A 19776-nucleotide genomic window follows, 5' to 3' on the forward strand; every position below is an offset into this window, starting at 1 on the left:
GGAAATTTATGGTAATCATTTCTGTAAAAGCTTTAGGTAATGGTTGGTTGAGCGTTTAAGTGTAAACTGTTCCTAGGGATAATTCAATGAAAGCCCTGTTCAATTAGTTGCACAATTATAACAGTGATATACCATAGGAAATGTAAAACATTTAAGGATAGCCATTAGTAGTTAAACTGCACAGGTAATAAGCTCCCAAGTTCACAAACACTGATTTTCATGTCTTCTTACACCGAAGTCAGTTTTAAAGCAGAGTTAAAGCTAAAGTACATTTGGTCAGAATTCAGAGCCTGCTGGCTAATTAAAATCAAATCTGAAAGAGCCCAAGAAACACAAGGATGTGCCTGCCCATATGACAAAAATCAGCAGGGGCAGGAAGGAGGGACGTGTGTGGGGACACTGGTGGGGAGGACACGTGGTCCTTGGCTGCTGTCCTGCCCACTGGGCAGCTGACCCCCAGCCCTGGCTCGCCCCAGGGGATGGCCAGGAGGACGTGGGAAGGAGCTGGGAGCCCCACAGGGGGTGCGAATAAGGGCCAGACACAACTCTGCGAGGCTGACTACTTGGCTGTGCAGAGAACAGCTTGGCTTTTCACAAGATTTCCACTTGAGGCATTGGCTTTGTGGTTTCTGTGTATTTCCCAAACGATTTTGGTTTCCTGCACAAGGTAAGCCCAAGGGATGTCCCAGGAAATGAGATGAAGGTTGACCCTGCATGCGGATGAGACAGGAGCTGCTCCAAGGGCTCAGGGGACTCGTTAATCCCCAGCTCCAGGGGATTTCAGCTTGTGCCTATTTCACATCTCTCTGCTCAAGCTGCTGTAAAACCAAGTGACTACATCACTTCTCCAACCAGTGCTGGACTAATTTGGGCTTGACAATGGAAGTGAAAAATGCACAGCTCTTCTCTGCACAGCTGTGCTGTGATCTCGGTATGATTTCATCTGTATTTCTAGAAATCTAGACGTTTCCAGAAATATCTGACTGAGTAATCTCTTCATGGCTCTTCAGCAACCCCAGTGGCTCCTACCACTCAGCCTGTTTGTTAAAATTAGCAAAACATTACATAAAGGCTAAGACAGTCCTCGGTGCGGTGTTGTGTTAAGTGAGTTCAGCTAAAGAGTGTTTTAACCAACACAAACTAAACTGACCTTCCAAGAACAGGCCGTGGGCAAGGCTGGGAAGTTGCAAGAAACATGAGGTAGCTGCTGGGAGAATGCAGACAGATGTCGGAAACATTTCTCCATCTGTAAACAAACAAACAGCCCGACACCCAAATGGGGCCAGTCTGGTGGAAAATATCAAAGTCATGACCTTCATCAGATGAAAGAAAACAGATTACACAGCAGCAGCAGCAGCAGCAGCACTCACCGTTTTCCGTATCTCTGGTGACGCCGTGCTGGCTTTGCAGGCTTCTCCGGGGGAGATGAACCCAAGTGACCGCTTTAGGTTCCAGTGTTTCATTTCACAATCACCATCTGAAAGGGGCCAGCCTAGTCTCTGGTTTTGTTTTCTTCCTGGTGATCTCCTCTGTTTTTATGTCTACTCCATAATTTCCATTTTTTTGTTTTGTTTTGTTTTTCCTTCTCCTTTCCTCTCTAACTTTACAATTTTCATTTCATTTTCCTCTGTTCTACTCTTTTACTTACACTTAGACCTCTACATTTGTACTCCTTAAAACTAAGTCCTTATTCCACCACTGTTATTTACAGTGCATTTGTTGAAGCAACTGAGCTTAATATGCCACTTCTCATTCACTGTATCATATTCCCCAGCTGCAAACATGGCCTATTGCAAACATTAAAAAATCCTCTCACATGTATTTTAAGTCTTTCAGCCTTTCACATGGCTGAATTAACTTATTAGACATGATAAGAAGACCAGATGCAATTTCCCAGCCTTACCTTTAGTTCTGCTGAGGAACAGCCCCACCAGGATAAAGCCCCATTTATTTCAGCCAGGCATAGACTGTGAGTGTCTTATTATTTTGGCCAGAGCTTTGAATAAATAATCATCTAGGATAGCATACTTCCAATTTTGATTTCAGATGCCTCACTCCCTTCCAAGAGATGGTGTACAGAGTTGAGCTGCAGGAGAGGGACATTTTCAAATTCAGCAAAGAGGAATCATTTTTGCACATCTGACCTTTGGTGTGTCTGGATGAATCCTGGTGTTTTCACAAAGTTGGTGTGTTTGTGAACAAGAGCGCAGCCAGGGCACCTCTGTTTGCTTACTTTACGTACCCAAAATCATGTTGTAGCTCTTGGAATCATATCATAGGTCCTTCACAGACTCTCACTACGGGCCCAGACCCTCCTGGGATTCACTGCTGCTCAGACAGTGGGGGAGATTCTCCAACAGGAAAGTCTCATTGTGAGCAACTGGGGATTTCAATCCCCTTTCTCCATCTGCCCCCTGGGATAACACCACCTCAAATTCATCCCCTACCATCCTGTGCTGTCCACAGGATAAAAAAAACCCTGAATCCCAAGCTCAGCAATTTCTGCTGACCCCGTTTGCCTCCAGCGACGCAAACGCCGAGCAGAGCGGAGGTGGAAAGCCGAGCTTTGCGTTAAGCAAGAGCCTCGTGGGACCCTGCAAAGGAAGATTTGCTTGTGTGCTGCTCGCCCTGGCGTGCCTGTGCACGCTTGTGCTGCATTCCCCAGGGAAGCTGGGCTCCAGGGAGCCGTGTGGGAAGTTGGCTGCTCCGTTCCTTTCTTTGATAAAGCGGTGGTTGAGTCCACCTAGGAGAGCACAGCTTTTGAGGTCTTTGTTTTGGCAAGGCGGCTCTGCAAAGGTAAATTGAGTTCCCTGCTTTGTAAGCTGGGATGATTTTAAAATCTCCTTCTGCATTTTGAAGTTAGTTGGGACAATTAAAGTTCTGGAGAGGCGATAAGTAGCAAAAGGCAAATTTTGGGCTACAGGCAGTGTGCATGTGCCTGGTGAATGAAGTGAAGCAAAAGGAGGACAAGCTGCTGGGGCTATAACAGCTAAGGAGAGGCAAACACAGATTATTCCTTTGTGAGGAAAGTAAAGAGGTGCAATTCTGCCTCCTTGGACTTGAACTCATGCAGGTAAGGTGGAGCAGGGGGACAGAAAGTCTGACACCCTGCTGCATGCATAGGGATGGTGTAGGAGCTTTATGCACAGTGCTCATCACCCCAACCTGAGGCCAGCCTGGCCAGGGACACCCCAACACGGACACCCCTGTACAGACCCCCCTGTGCAGACACTTCACCCAGACAGCACCTCCAGGGCAGAGGCAGCTCAGCAGAGGATGCAGCTGCACTTACCCTCAAGTTCAAACCTTGCTACAAAGACAAAAGCCTTGGGGGAATTCAGAGGATATTTTTCTTTTTTGTTTGCTTAGCTTGTGGGAGTTTAATGTTTAATCATTGCAGAGGAGTGAGTGGGTTACTCATAGAATTGTTAGCCATGATTTCTGCCTTTTTTTCCTTTTGTCCTTTGTTCTTCCTTATCGTGGCTCTCACGTTTTGTGGACTGAATTGGCTTCCTATCACTGCCCACTGGTCCTTGATTTCTCAAACTGCAATTCTATAGCATTCACAGGAGCCTCTTCGTTTAAAGAACCCAAATTAAGGACACAGGAGTCAGGAAGTGCTTGGATGGCTCCATAACCCCCAGGAGGAGGATGCTCCCACAGCAGACAGGCACTGGTCCAGGGGGTACCACCACTCCTGCAGATCCAGGAGCCACCTCCTGCTCCCAGCCCTCACCCAGGAGAAGCAGTGCTGAAATTCTGGAAAATACAGTTCCTGATTTCTCAAAGGAAAAAGGTGTAAAAGGAAAAAACCCTATAGTTTAACTCCAAACTCCAAACAAGGGAACTGTTTGCTGTTAAGATTTTGAGATTTTCTTAAATCCAAAATCTGTATCCTAAAAATAAAACAAAATATATCCCTAAAGCTGTAAAACAATGTATGGACTCAGAGATAAACTTGCAACTACATGAGGGAACCCTGCAAGACTCTTCCCTAAAGGGCAGGTTTGTGCCCAGCCAGCTTGGGGCTTTCCTCAGCAAAGGTTCTCCTCTGTTCTCTCCCAGCCACAAAAAAACAGCTGCTCTGTTTTGTCCTTGTTTTGGCCACTCTTTTTTCCCTTAGAAATGTCAGATCTGGCTGTGGTTTGCCACTGATATGCTTTTAATGGAGAGAGACAAATTTATTTGATGATTTTGATTACTTTTGCTGGTTAATAATTAATTAAAACAGGACCGTGAGATACTTCCATTGAGTTTGTATTGCTTTTAACAAAACAGAAGGATGCTTTTAACAAAACTGTAAATCAATTAATCCCTGTAAAAAGAAAGCTATGCCTCTTAATTGCCATCAAATATTTATTTCATTTTTTAACACTGAATCAGCTCTATGTCAGTCCTTTCTAAACTTAATTAATTGTGTTAGTGGTCCATAAGACATTATTTAACATCTGCAGAGGTATTTCTCCTAGAAGTGAAGCCATTCCCAGTCAGGCACATGCCACTTGTAAAGGTTTCTAAGGTGTGATGAACCTACAGAATGATCCAAAGGAAAAGTCAGTTCTGTAGGTTTTTTTCCCAAGACAAAGCAGGATTGACAGAAGCAGTAATCTTTTCATCATTAATATCAGAATTGTACTAAAAAAAAAAATTATGCATTTCATAGCTTAGCTATCTACAGAATAATAATAAAAAATCCTGAAGTGCCACAGAAGAGCCCAGTGCACCTTCCAGAAATGCTGTCATTCCAGGTATCAGGAGCAACAGAAATCCAAGCCCCTTACCATGGGATTATATGGCTATATTATATATCTCTACCTTCGAAACATAAAGCCACCAGGCTAACACAGATACATTTTATGGCTGGATGAGCACAGCAGCTGGATGGCAAAGGCAGCATTTGGCACGAGAACAGCTGTCAGCATCTGTCCCCCCGAGGATGACAGATGGCAGGGAGCAGACGCCAGCGCTGTCACCCGCTGAGCAGAGGTGCAGCTGACCTGGCAGTGCTGCTGTTTACACAACCCCTCCAGCTACTGCCACAACCTGTGGAGCTGGTTTTAGCAGGAGTGGAAACTCCGTGGAGAGCAAGGAAATGCTGAAAAGCCAGACAAGCTGGAGCAATATCTGGAGCGGCATTGCTGGGCGCATTGTCAGTGAAAGAATTTTCAGCGGCAGTTCAATTTCAGCCACGTTCAGCCCTGAGTGTATCCCTTGATGGCAACAGGGCTTGGAAAAAGGGGTCCAGAGGAAAGTTGTTGTCTCCTAAAGCATCCTTGGAGACCAAAAGGAGAGGCCAGGATTGCCTTCATGCCCTGGCTGTGCCCCAGGCACAGGGGCTGCTATCTCCACGTAAAATCCTGTTCCCCATCTCAGCAGGCCTGGAGCTGGTTCTGGCTCCAGGTTTGCCCCCATCAGTGACAAATCCAGGCTGAATTCTGGATAGGAACTGCTGGCAGAAGGGGATTTTGTAGATCATGTCATAACTGCATCCATTACCATAAGAACATGCTAAAAGAGCCTTATTCTTACACTGACTTAAAAAAAGTATAAATACGAGAGAGAATGTAATAAAGACAAAAGTTTTAAAATTGGTAAGAGCCACTTTGGGTAGCTTTTGATGACAAAATATTCACAATTGATTTACAAGCAGTAACCCACTGTGCCATGTGCACCATGTGCAAAAGCTGTGCCTTCCCACACTAAAAATCAGAGCAGCTGGAAGTTACAAACACTGAAATTTGGTCGAGTGCGGGATCAAATTTTGAGCGGTTTTAATTCCAATGGTCAGTTTTAATCTTTCCTCCAATGTAAATAAAAAGGAACATTAGTGAAGGCAGCAGAATTTTTGGGATAGCACAAAGGGAGGTATAAAAAGCAAATCATGCTGGGAGTTCCTGGGAGCTCTTCAGAAACCAGGAGATAGGAAAAATGGGGACTGCCCAAAAAGGGTGACAGGCATTTCACCCAAGAATCAGGAATTATTAGGGCTGAAATGAGCTCAGTTTTTCTGATCAGAAACCAATCTAAGAGATTACAAAATAATTCCTCTGGAGGAGATATAGAACAGCACTCAAGGAACAGCCTGGGAAGGGGACACCAACAGGCTAAAAAGCCATTTGGGAATGTCTCCAGAGCCTCAAAGTTTCACATATTTCCTAAATCTAAACATTCAAAGGTTTTTGCATTCCTTCTAGATACTCTGAAATGATAACAAATATTTATATTTTCCTTTTTAAATGTATGCACAAAGTTGGGGTTTGGTTTTGGTTTTTTTTTTTTTTTTTTGCTATCTGCTTCAAGCTGTATAATGCAATATGGTGGACTTTATAGATATATCTTTATCTTTTAAATAAATTTTTATTAATAGCTTACTTTATTTTATGAGCTTAAAAGTTACAATGCTAGCTGTTAACCAGAGCCTCCATACACTCCAGCTCTTGAACATTTTTTTAATGGCTGTGTGGGTGACACAATCACATGCCAGTGGATGAGCCAAGGTGTTTTCTCTGGAGCTCGTGCCAGTTTTGGGCTTGAATGCCACCTCTGTGCCAGCTCAGAGTTCCAGGTGCTACCTGAACTGGCACAGCACCTGCCAGGGCAAGAGTGGGCTGGGAAAAATGTTAACCCCATCTGAAATTATCAGCTGAGGTTGTGTTGGTGCTGTCCTGTGTGCCACAGGCCTGTGGCAGTTTTTACCTTGCACCGAGTCCCTGTAATTCCTCCTCCGGTATAAAACACCACATTTCAGACACAGCTCTTGGATCTCCACCTGCAGAGCTGTTCTTCCTGTGAAAAACCCTGGCCAAGGCCACCTGTGTGGGCATCCCCACAGGTGGGGAACATCCATAGGGGGGTACCAGAGAGGGGTAGAGGGCTGGTGGCACCCGCAGTGGCACTGGCACCCCCTGGGACACTGCTGTGACTGGGTGGAGAAACCCAGAGTGCCACCACCACGGGATTCCCCAGCCTGGGCAATACCAGCCACAGCTGAGGCCCAGGGGTGTGCCAAGGGCAGGGCATTGCCACTTACTTTGGGATCCTGCTGTAACTGGATAAAACTTTTCTTCCTTTCACTCTGTCGTGGTTTAACCCCAGCCACCAAGCAAGCCCCACGCAGCTCACTCCCCACCAGAGGGACAGGGGAGGGAATCCAAAGGGTAAAAGCATGCCTGCTTAATTGATTTAGTGCATGACTTTGGGCTCCATCTGTTCTGGTGGTCACTGAGGACAGGAGAGGCTGGAGGGAGTTCCCGTGCCCCAAAGCCAGTTCAGGTCAGGTCGCTGCTGCCCTGCAACTGCTTCTTGTAGGGCTTCTCTTCCCCTGGTTCAGGTGGCTCCTGCTGTGGATGCTCCTGTGAAATACAAGTCAAACCATGGCTTATAACAACTTAAAAGGCACATCCAGTACAATCTCCTCTCCTTTGAGGACTGGGACTTGCAGCAAAGTATGATCTTATAGCTCCTGGTAAAAGCACAAACGAGAGCAGCTTCAACCCCCAGCTTTACTCTGCACTGTACTGGCTAATATGAATGTAAATTACCTCTGTAACACAGTGCATAGCGAAAGATTAAACAAATAAAACACACAAAATAGTGAGCCTCTGCCTCCCATCCTGCCCCATGACAGCAGCAAGGCACTGTCCTGACCTGACTGCAGCAGCAGGGTGAGCTGAACCCCCCCGGGCTCTTTGCATACATTTCAGTGCAGAATACGCCCTTTTCTGAAGAAGATTAAGCTCTCATCTTTTAAGCTTTGAAATGAAATGAAAGCATTTCAATGTTTTTATTGCAGGGACACTGTATTTTAAAGACAATTCACTTTTTTTTTTTTTTTTAATGTGGAATGGTTTTAGGTTAAAATAGACAAAAGGCGAAAAGAAGGGCTTTTTTGTTTTTTGCTAATAAACTTTATATCTAGAAAGATGGAAGCAAAACAAAAATTCACGGTTTGGTAGAAAATGGGGAATTACCATATGTATTTTAGAATAATGCTATGCACATAGGAATGAGGAAAACAACTGCAACATAAGAATATTAATCTCCTAACAAACTCAAGGTGTTTAAATATGGCTTTCAGAAAAACAGAGTATTTAAAAGGCAGGGAAATTACTTGATCACTCTAGGACTGTGTAACAGTGCTTATGCACAGCAGCCACGTCAGGATGCTTTTCTACTTTACCATAAAATTAATAACAAGACCCAGCAACTGGCAGCTGAAGCTGAACCAATTCAACCTCCACGTGAGATTAAATTTCCAAGCTCTGTCGACATCATTTCATCAGAGGAGATGAAGTTTTAGCCTTAAAATGCCTATTGCAAATATGCTTTAAAGCAGCTTTTGAATGAAAATATCTGCTCATACGTGCAGGGATTTTGAAGCTGCTGCTCCTTTCCTCCCCGTGGGATGGAGGCACGGGGAGGTTTTGTCTGCGTTGCCCTCAAGGTGCCCATCAGAGGCAAAGCTCTGCTGAAAGGCACTGACTGCAGGGAAACCTGCAGCGGTGCTTTAGCTGCTCACCTGCAGGGGTGCAGAGGTTGTTGGTCCTTCATTACCTGTTCGGCTCGCTCAGGAATCAGTGTCCCCTTCTCCAGCTTCAGCAGCTGGCCAAAATCAAGGGGTTACTCCTGAGGTGGACAGGACAACCTCGTTTCTCGGAGATTGTCTTGCTCACGTGTTTCAGAACTGGAAACCCTGAGACAGCAAGGGTTGTTCTTCCCCAGGGCACTCTGGCTGGAGCCTTGGAGAATTTTTGGTCTCTCTCTCTCTCCGTTATGGCAAATAATTTAATTAGGTAATAAATACTACCTAATTAGCCCCATGCCACTGCAGTAAACTCAGACATTCATCCTCTGGGATGGAGTTTAGTGGCTGAAAAGCTTTCTTTGGATGCTAGCACTGAAGGTGTCAGCAGAGTAATGACCTTGCCTGGTCACAGCCTCCATGAAAAGCAGTCCCATTGAGGTCAGCAACACCCCTCTTAAAATAGTGCACAGGAGGCATACTGCATGTGGATGGAATTTGCAATATTGAAGCCATAAAAACAGAATATAGTGACAGCATTTTGCTCTGCACTCAGTAATTCACTGGCCAGGCCTTTTTCCTGTTTTCCACGGCAACATAACTGTTAGTTTTCACAAAACCGTTTTGTCCCAGGCCGAATTAATTTCTTTAGAGCAATGAAGTGAGGTTTTGTTCATAGCTCTTTATTTCTGCACATCTATAAACTTGCTGAACTTCCTCTGCTGGGTAAAATTATCCATCATGAAAATACAATTAGAAAGTTGTATTTCGGAATTTTTGGATATTTCTACTTCTTTGCCAAGACATGCAAGTTGTGTATTTACATTTACAAGATATGTATGTGATTTGCATATTTCTACTTTTGTGTTTGCATTTATATGGATAGATACATGCTGCTCCCCTGGTACTCCTGTTCCTCTGGGAGTTTCTACACCTTGTGAAATAAACACTTGTCCTTAATGGTGCACATTGCTGCAGGTCACTCACCAAATGCTATTTACTATAATCTGTATTCTGAGTGACTGAAATCCCAGCAGGAATTGATGTGCAAACCCTCCTACCTGTTTCAGTGACAAGAATCACAAGCAGGTTCTGAGTAAAGGACTGGCACAGCAGGGCCCTGCCAACACTTTTTGCCAGCCATGAAGGCTTTTGTGGGGATACCTGCCAGTGTTTGAAAACTATGAATAGAGACAACTGGAGAGGAAATAAGTGTCTGTCTCATACTTCTGCTGGAATATACTGGGCTCTGAACCAATTTCTACACTGAAGTCAAGTGGCATTGCATGGAGAAGAAGCCAGTGCAGACCTTGTGCTTGAATATTTTTAGACAGGGGGTAAAATATAGATTCTGTCCTTTGCAATCTCTGTGTGCCTGCTCTGTAGTGCAGAATAGGAAAGTCCCTGGGCCACCCAGTCACTTCACACCCAAAGTTTACCTGTTTGTCATCACAGTCACTCTCAACTGTTGCATTTGCACATTCCACAGAGAGGAAAGCTGAAAAATATGGAGTTGTTTCACAGCCAGGGAGCTCAGCTGAGCTTTAAGTAGCCTCTGTACCACTACAGTTCATAACACTAGAACTATGAGAGGCTTTCTACTGAAAGCAAGTTTTGCTTTAAGTTGGGGCATTAGAGATAACTGTAGTTATGTCTTGGACATCAAAGATTCACAACTCTTCATCTTTTGGTTCTCCACATGTGAATTTCATGTAAATACTTGTGTGAACAGCACAGCTGACAGAATGTAGCTATTTTAAAGTGTTTGTATCTCAGTTTAAGTAAAAATAGTTCTTTATACACCTGAATCTCTCCTCACTAAATTGGGATAATTAGGGCATCCTAAAAGCAAACTGCAGTAGTGTTCCATGATAGAAGCCATGGTAAAGCACAACATGAGCTTTGCTACCAAATTCCAATAAAATACACTCCTTCTTTTAAATGTAACCATCTTTTTAGCCTTTCCTGAGTCCTACTGTCAGAATACATGGTTATTCAAACCTTGTGTGGGAGGCTGGAGAAAATATTTGCAAGTTAAGGCATATCAGACTGCAGGCTGCTGTAGTTTCCATCTGCTGCGGAATGGCTTTTGACTGCATGGACTTTTGAGTGCAGAAAGGGTGTACAATTTTGTAAAAGGCTCTTCCATGTGCACTGTGATGGCAGGACACATCCTGCAGTCATTTCATCGCTGCCACAGTCCCGTCAAGGATGGGAAATGTCACTTTGGAACTCCAGTGGGGGAGAGACGTGGTTGCCGCCCACCGCTAATTGTCTGGTATGAACTCCAGTAAAACACTGTTAAGTGAAAAAGGACCAAAAAAAATGTAGGAATAATTGTGAATGAAGTCCAAACTGAAAAGCTTCTGGCTCGTGCAGCTGCAGAGTGTGTGACCTCTGCGGGGTTTGATAGGGAAAAGTTGCCATGGGGATGGTGCGGCATTGTTTGAGGCTGACTTCAGCTTTTATTGTTGTGCTCTGATTACAGCTTTTGTCTCACTGTGAAGTAGGGTTGTTACATGCCAGCTTGAAACAAAGATGCATTTACAGGCAGCGGCAGAGTTCAAATGATTTCCATAATTAGAGGTATCACTGCTTTAAGTGAAGAAAAAACACATCTGCTTTGCTATTTCAGAAAACACTAAGTTTTTCAGTATAAATTTAATATCTGCTTTGAAAAGAAGTAACTTCCTGGTACAACTGGTTAAACATCATTTCGGGAAATTGTCATTTGCTGCTAGGACCGACGGCAAGAGGCTGTGAGGCAGCACCTGAGCCTGCAGGTGAAGAGAGTTCAGCTGAGGGATACACAGACCTCGAGATTTTTGCCACGTTAGCAAAGTATACACAGACATATCTCAGCCTCTCGATTTACTGCATCCCTAAAGCTTGTTCGCTCCAGGATGTCCTTGAGTAAGGGGAGCCAGCTGTGCTGTGTGTTCTAGGGGCGCTGCTGACTCGTGCTCAATTTGCCATCAGCCAGGACCCCCCAGTCCTTGTCCAGGGCGCTGCTCTCCAGCGTCATCCCAGAACCCGTCCGGACATCCAGCGCTGATCCATCCCAGGTGCAGAATCTGGCAACTGGCCTGTCAAATATCACGCGGGTGGTGAATGGCAGTTCACAGAATCACAGATCGCAAATCAGTTTGGGTTGGAAGGGACCCAAAGCCCGTGAATTTCCACCCTCTGCCATGGGCAGGGACAACTTCCACCGCCCCAGGCTGCTCCAAGCCCCATCAACCTGGCCTTGGACACTTCCAAGGATGGGACAGCCACAGTTTCTCTGGGCCAGGGCCTCCTCACCCTCCAGGGAAGAATTTTACAAAGCACACACCATCTCCCTCCCTGCTGCGGCCTCTCCATCAAATACGCGGTTAATATCCCAGGGTTTGGACCACAATTCCCATCATGCCCCGCGCCTCGCCCCTGCCTCCGCTCCGCACTACATGTCCCGGCAGGCCGCGGGGCGGCGCGGGCGGTGGCGCGGCGGCGCACGCGCAGTGCGGGCCCCGGCGGCGCGGACGGAGGCGGCGGGAGCAGCCCGTTCCCGGTGCGGGGCGAGGGAGCGGGGCCGGGAGCGGGCCCGGGGAGCGCCCGGCTCTCCTCGCGGGGCTCCCGCACTGCCACCACTCCAGTAAGTGCCTCGGCCCGGGGCGGGGCTCGGCCCGCCCCGGGTGATGCCCTTCCTTCCGCGCCTGCCCGGTGTGTGACCGCGCAGGGCACTGTCCTGCTCCGTCTCCCTCCTTTTTTTCCTTTCCGCTTTCCCTGGAAGGCGCTCGGCGGCGCGGGGGCTCTGCCCGTGGGGCCGGCGCGGTGCGGGGTGCCCCGGTGGCGCGGGCAGGGCGCTGTCACGGCCCCGGAGGTAAAAGGAGAGGTGATCGCAGCGCTCGTCACGGTGTGCGCTGCCTCCGCCGCTCGGCCGTGCGAGCACGCCGGGCGGGAGCGGGGGTGGCGGGCGGGAGCGGGGTACCGGGCTGGAGCGGTGGTACCGGGCTAGAGCGATGGTGGCGGGCGGGAGCGGTGGTGGCGGGCGGGAGCGGTGGTACCGGGCTGGAGCGATGGTGGCGGGCGGGAGCGGTGGTACCGGGCTGGAGCGGTGGTACCGGGCGGGAGCGGTGGTACAGTGCGGGAGCGGTGGTACCGGGCGGGAGCGGTGGTACAGTGCGGGAGCGGTGGTACCGGGCGGGAGCGGTGGTACCGGGCGGGAGCGGTGGAACCGGGCGGGAGCGATGGTACCGGGCGGGAGCGGTGGTACCGGGCTAGAGCGATGGTGGCGGGCGGGAGCGGTGGTACCGGGCGGGAGCGGTGGTACCGGGCTGGAGCGGTGGTACAGTGCGGGAGCGATGGTACCGGGCTGGAGCGGTGGTACAGTGCGGGAGCGGTGGTACAGTGCGGGAGCGGTGGTACCGGGCTGGAGCGGTGGTACAGTGCGGGAGCGGTGGTACCGGGCTGGAGCGGTGGTACCGGGCTGGAGCGATGGTACAGTGCGGGAGCGGTGGTACCGGGCTGGAGCGGTGGTACCGGGCTGGAGCGGTGGTACCGGGCGGGAGCGGTGGTACAGGGCTGGAGCGGTGGTACCGGGCGGGAGCGGTGGTACCGGGCTGGAGCGGTGGTACCGGGCTGGAGCGGTGGTACAGTGCGGGAGCGGTGGTACCGGGCGGGAGCGGTGGTACAGGGCTGGAGCGGGGGTGGCGGGCTGGAGCGGTGGTACCGGGCGGGAGCGGTGGTACCGGGCAGAGCTGGTGCCGCTGCGGCGGTGCGTGAGGGCGGCCCGGGCCGCCGCCTCGGCTCGCTGCGCCTTTGGGATCCCCGTCCCGGCAGAGCTCGGGGGCTGGGACAGCGGCGAGCGGCGCCGGGTTCGCTTTGAGCTGCGGAGAGGGGCGGGCTGCTGGCACGCTCCGAGCCCGGCTCTGGCTTAGCTGTGACCGGGGCTGGTTACTTACTGAGACAAAGTGTCTTTAAATGGATAACTTGTCTATAAACGAGCGTTAATCTGTAACCGCTGTTGTTATATGCGCGGTTTTTATCACCTGTAGAATTCCAGATAGGCATTTGACATGCTGCTGGACTTAACGTGGACTTAAATTCTGTGTGTGTTGTGCAGACTTAAATTCTGTATGTGTTGTGCAGCTCCCTTGGGAGGAACTAATGCATGACCTTCATAAAAGGCATTATGTTGGTGCATCAAATGTTTGCAAAGTAACATCAAGAGGACAGCAATTTTCTCTTTGGCAGGCTGCTGCTTTGAGGCCTTCTGTAAGAAAAATGTCTTCATTTTCACTAAGCAGAGTATTGTGTGTATAATCGAGCAGAAGGAAGAGTCTTTGAGTGGGGAAACAGTTATTTGTTACACTGGGCACCTGAATTTGGCATCAGCAGGGTGGTGTTACCTGAGTACAGCTGAGAGGTGGAATCTTTTAAATTTTTTTATATTCTTAAGACCTCCATCTCTCCATGCTTCACCTTCTTCTCAAAGCAGAGTACCTTTAAAGAGGCTACTAGGCATAGAGCAAGCTGAACAGCATCGACTTCTTTGATGCCTTCTGACAAATTCTTTGTTTCCCTGGCAGAGGCTGTAATGTCTATAAAGATAAATTTTCTCTCCTTACCCAATCCCATACGTGACCCTGCAGGACAGAGCTGTATTTGCTCCTACCATTTTGGGGCCTACGCTGTGTGAGGAGTGGCTTCTCACTGTTGAAACCAAATCAACAGGATTTTTTGGGTTTTGTGTTTTGGGTTTTTTTTTTTTAATATTTGAGCTGCATTCATTTTGATGCAGCACAAACCCAATCCTAACTGAGCTGGAAGTGTGTGTGGTAGCTGAGTGGTTGCTCTCTCATGAGTTACTCTGCCTTATGGAACAGTGAACTTGCATTTTAGGTCCATTCAGTCTTGTTTCCTCCTACATGTTATTTTTAGATGAGAGAGTCACAGCAGTAACAATGCGTGAAGCTGTCAGGTTTGTGAAGCACAGAAGTGTAGAAGTGCAGCTTTCCCCTTTGTCACATGGGGAAGTGTTAAAAAGTGGGCTGAAATCTCTTTGTGGTAGGGAGAGATGCTGGGCCTGGCTGATATTTGGAGGATAATTTTTAATTCAGGGATAGATAAGCACTGATGCAGAAAGTGATAATTCAAGAAATAATACGTGGGGGTTTTATGTGTCCTGGGCATCACTGAGTGCTGCACTGCTGGAGTCAGCTTTGCATAAAATCCAAACCTTTGTGTGACTCACTGAGTTCTATCTGCAGTTATCAAGCGTTGTGATTTGATTTTTGCGAGTGTAGAAGATTTAATTCCAAGTTCATAAATTCTAAAGGCATCTGTTTTCTTGAGCTATCTCTCTGCTCTAAAACTACATTTGGCCTGATGTTCCATTGCATAGCTCTGCATTTTAAGGGTGAAATTAAAGCAGAAGATGCACAGTGGGTCACTGGCAGGTGTAGTGCAGTGCTGAGATGTTTCAGGGGAGCAGATGCTTTCATACAAATTAGAGAATAGGCAAAGAAGAATCATTGTATAAAGAAAATGGGCAGCATCTTCATGCTTTCCCTTTTCCTCCTTCTCTCCCCCTTTATTTATTTTTCCTCAGGAATAGTAGCTGAGTGACAGAAGGCAGACACACACATGGGGAATACAGAAGGCATGTGCATGAGGAAGAGACCTGGATGCAGGAAAAGGCATTTTTTCCAGGTAGCTGGGGCTTGTTCCAGAAGGCAGCAGAGCTATCTCAGCTCAAATAAAGGCTGATGGCATGTCAGAGAGTTGGTGTAGAAGAGAGGAAGTGCAGAAGTCAGTTTTTATTGACTGTAACAGATTAGAAAGAACTTGAGGACATTACTGAAATGAGAACAGGTCTCTGCTTGTAACACAGTCTCCAGTGCAGTGTTGGATGTAGCCCAAACTGCCAGGCCTGCAAAATTCTTAATCTATTTTAGTAGATTTAGAATTCCATCGATGTCTTTATTACTGACTGTTCCTGGTTATTTAAGCTGACAGTTATCATAGTAAATGCAGTTCCTTCAAAGTGCAGCAAACCAGCAGTGCTGGGGAGTGAGTACATGTTCTAATGAGAATTTTTGCATGCTCTGCTGTGCTTTTGGATGTATCCAGCTCTGCATCAGTGTCTAGACAAACAATAGCTTGTGATATGAGAGCATGTATCTGTCTTGCAAGATGGGTTTTGGCAGGGTTTGTTTTTTTTTTTTTTTCCACTGATAATTATAAACAATAGGAACAGTCTTAGAAAATACTTACTGGGGTTTGCAGCCAAGTGAACCTTTGTGCAGTTGTATAATTGCATGAAAATACAGGATAGTAAGTTATTTCACTGCCAAAATGGGAATTTAGGTAACTGGCTTTAGCATAAAACATTTTTACAGCATGGAACAAGTGCTTAAGAATTCATGAGGAAATCATATAAAGAAACACAAAAGTCAGTGCGTGTATTCTTTTGGTTTTGAAACTAAATGCAGTGGGACTAAATGCAAATGGCTAGAAGCATTGCTGTCAATGATTTATAAAATTATACAAGAAACCTAGATATCATGATCCTAGTGAGTTTATTTGATGTATGAAAATAATGTAACTGCTTTAAAAAAGTCACCTGCTGAAGAGGTCTGAGTGACAAGAATGGTTCAGGTTTTGAAGTTATACTTCAATGCAGAGAATCACTGAAATTAATTGGAATGGAGGGATATGGCTGAGCTGCTTCAATTTTTTTTTCTGCTCTTACACTGATCTTTCAAATTAGGACTTTGAAAATATATAGGTCTAAGGTCATCTTGATTCATGCTGTACCCTAACTGTGAGAAGTATTTAGGTACGTGTTGGTATAGGGCTCAGTTCTATAAATAACGCTTTCCTCTCAGTGCTAGGTAAAGCAGCAGGGTTTTGTTGCTGTTGAGGAAGGAAGCTGGTTCATTGTCTCAGCACTAAGCAGCATTTTCTCCCTCCAGGGACTTGCAGAAGCATCTAGAATGTGTAGGTGTTTCTTTAATCTTGGAGAAGGAACTTATTAAGCTTTCTGGTGCAGAACTGTATGAGCCACTTACTCTTAACAGATGTTATCTGCACAAGTAGGGAGTTGCAGGTCTGGTAGACATTTGTGGCATTCAACAGTTTAAACAGTTTTCAGGTTTGAACATATGCCTTTGCCTTAAAATCTGAATAGTTTCAGGTATTTTATGTAGAAGAAAGGTGGTTCAATAGTGAGGTTGCTGCTCTGGGACTTGGGAAACAGGTTCAGCTCACTGTGTTGCCAAAAAGCTTCCTGTGTGGCCTGGGACAAGCTGCTGCTGTGTCCCTCCATTCTCATGCAGAGAGTGCTGAGCAGCAGCAGCAGCTCTGCATCACAGGAGTGGTCAGGGTATGGCAGGCTGGATGTGGCCAGGGCAGGTGCTGATGTGGGGCACAGAGCTCCCTAGTGCTGGGAGGGAGAGGCTGAAGACACTGCCCAAGTTAACAAGCTAGGGGTACCCTCCAGGCAGGAGGAGGAAAACCAGAAAAATACAGCGGAAAAAAGGTTTCGACTGGAAATCTCTGGTGTCACTTAGAGAAAGCAAATCCTTAAAACTTTAAGGAGCATTGCATGGCCTTGTTTGTTTAACAGAATTTTAAAACAATGCTTAAAATACCCACACAAACGTGAATCTTTTATGTTACGGTTCTGCCGCACAGGGGACAGCAGGAAAGCTTTCTCTGTTCCTTTGTTGGCTGTTTTCTTCTTTGGAAGATGCTTTTAATTCTAGCTAACCACTGCATCCAGATGTTTTGGATATTAATTTAGCTCATTTGTTCTGCTGGCGTGGTAAGCAGAACCTATTAAATTGGACCTGATTTACTAACTTTTCATATGAAAGTGGTTGAGCTTTTCTAGCTTTCCACTCCCCCAAAGGGAAAAAGAATTTGTAGCCGCCTCTAATGAGCAGTGTCTTTAATAGTGTTATAGAGTTAAAAGTATTTTGGATTTAAAATTTTTCTGTTGAAAATAGGGCACTGTCATTGCTATAAATTGCTGTCTAGTCTACATTTTCAATTACCAAGCTCTGCAAACACATTTTCTTTGTTGAGAGTTTACACTCCCAGGAACAGTCTCTGTATACTGACAGATAGGTGATAAATTAATTCATTTAGTATGTAATTTTTTTTATGTGTATGCTCTCCTTGGGTGCTTTGGTACCCACCACATTTACATCCCATGTCCAAGAAAATGTGTTGAAACTTGTTTCAGACTAGTGACTTAATTAAGTGTTCTTCTGTTGAGCACTAAAACAGTTACATGCCAGGTTTGTTGTAAGAGTCTTAAAACTGCACTTCAAAAGATGTTGGTTAACTCTTTAGGGAGGCTGAAAATGACAAATGGGAACTTAGGCTGGGCTAATAATTCAGCTGTCAAGTTATTCCTAGATCTGGTAGACCATGCCTGATTGTACAGCAGTGCTGGAAGGCTGGGTAACATAAAGGATGTTAAAAGTGTGTCTGCTGATTCAGGACTTCAGGGTTTGGTTGTCTTGATTTTTTTATCATTTTTCTTGTATTTCTTCCTTAAATCAAGTTCACTGTAGATGCTGTAATTTATCTCTACTGTCTTCCTACTTCGTGCTAGTGCCCTGACTTTTGGGTGGAGGAGCATGATTCCTTCAGGAAGTCTGTTTGCTGCCTTTTTGTGGGAGGCAGCAGTACAGGGTGTTGAAAAGCAGCCTGTTGCATGCTCATGGTACATCCAGGATTTCCAGGCTTGCTGGATGTACACAGGACTTGGGATTCTTCTGGAGTGTTTCTGCCTCGCCGTCTGACCTCATTGTAGGTCAGACAGCAGTCCCACAAAATGCCAGGAGCCTGCCTGGTACTTTTGGGATTATTTTGTGGGTGGAGGAGTGTTATTCTCCCTACACACCATAAGTGAGGTTTTGAGAAACACCTTTGTCAGTGCAGAGCAGCAGCTGGGCAGTAACTGGTATTGGTGTCATCCCACAAATGAGGAGGAAGGTGAGGCAGAAAGGACAACCAGGCATAGGCTGTACCTGCCATGAGGACAATTCCCCGTGCTCATGGCTTGGTTCCAAGGCTGCTGGAAATGAATTCTGTGAGAATTTACAGTGAGTGATGTGCTGTGAGTGATGTGGCACTGTGCCACAAAACCTGGCACTGCAGAGCAGATAAACTTCGTGGGGTTTATCTGTGTGTTGGGTGAGACTTCTTTTAAATATGCCAGAGTTGGGTTTGATTTTCTTTATTTAATGTGTATAAAAAAGGGGAGGGGGAGGGTAATGTCCCAGCAACTTTGCCATTTGATGGCAGCTTAATTTTCCCCTCCCACCTTGGTAAACAGGAGTTGTGCATCTGTAAATGCACATTGGGTGTTTTACATGAGACAGACAAAGCCCTGTTCTGCCTGAAGAGCTTTCACTACACTTGCACTTACTGAAGAGCTCTGAGATTAGTCCTAATCTCTGGAAATCCTTGTGTAGTTCTGATATAACTGACAAGGGAGCTGGATTCTGGAGGAAATATCAAATCTTTGCAGTAGAAGGAATTTTGACCCACATAGTGGATTATACAATGAAATGAACATGGTCGGTACTGTAAATATTCAAATAGGTGAAAATTGAGCAGCAATGACTTTTTTCCTTTCCAAAGTTTTGATTTAGGTGAACCATTGCATTTTTCTTTGTTTTGCATTGAATTTGCTAAATTAGATCTACAAAATCAAAACTGCTAATCACTCACTCACTTTGTGTGCTTTGATTTCATTAAATCCTTTTATATCTGTAGAAGAGTTCAAATCAAATATTCACCTGATAATGTTCTTTTTATTATTGTTATTGAAATGAACTGAAAAATCAGTTATTTACAGCCCTTTCTCTAACGGCATAAGAGTATTCTGTGAAAAGTGAAGATATTGCTGATTTCCTAAGCAGCTGGCCTTTCCATTTCTTACATAGTTCCCAGGAAGAAGGTCTGTGTTTATTTGTGTTTATTTGTACTGCTGAGTTTATACCCAGGATTCCGAGTGAAAATCAGCAAGACTGGCTTAAAAATGGCAAACTTCATTATTCAAACAGCCTCACCTTCTTTTTGTATTGGACTTCCTGAAGTCAAATAAGCTTCAGCAGGATTTGTAGTTTGAGTTAGATGGAAATTTGAAATAGCTGAGAGTGTGTGGAGTTTAAGTGCTTGGAGTGGTTGGCCTAGATGAAACAGTTATTAGTTGATTATTGAAATTAAACAGGTGACTAACTAGTAATAATAAG

The 19776-nt window shown here is 46.0% G+C and overlaps 1 protein-coding gene across 5 annotated transcripts in view; it reads left to right on the forward strand.

Annotated features, from left to right (window-relative positions):
* Window positions 1–12011: 12011 nt before the first annotated feature.
* The window catches only part of PLEKHA1 (pleckstrin homology domain containing A1), a 29797-nt gene continuing 22032 nt past the window's right edge, over window positions 12012–19776 (forward strand). For 4 of the 5 annotated variants that reach the window (XM_068198264.1, XM_068198260.1, XM_068198263.1 and 1 more), the window contains exon 1: window positions 12012–12155. The gene's annotated coding sequence lies outside the window, so the exon portion shown is untranslated. Of the gene's footprint in view, window positions 12156–12246; window positions 12384–19776 lie in introns of those variants that run through there. The other variant, XM_068198261.1, reaches the window with a different exon arrangement.

Source organism: Anomalospiza imberbis, chromosome 8 (genome assembly GCF_031753505.1).
Source record: "Anomalospiza imberbis isolate Cuckoo-Finch-1a 21T00152 chromosome 8, ASM3175350v1, whole genome shotgun sequence".
Lineage (NCBI taxonomy): Eukaryota > Metazoa > Chordata > Aves > Passeriformes > Viduidae > Anomalospiza > Anomalospiza imberbis.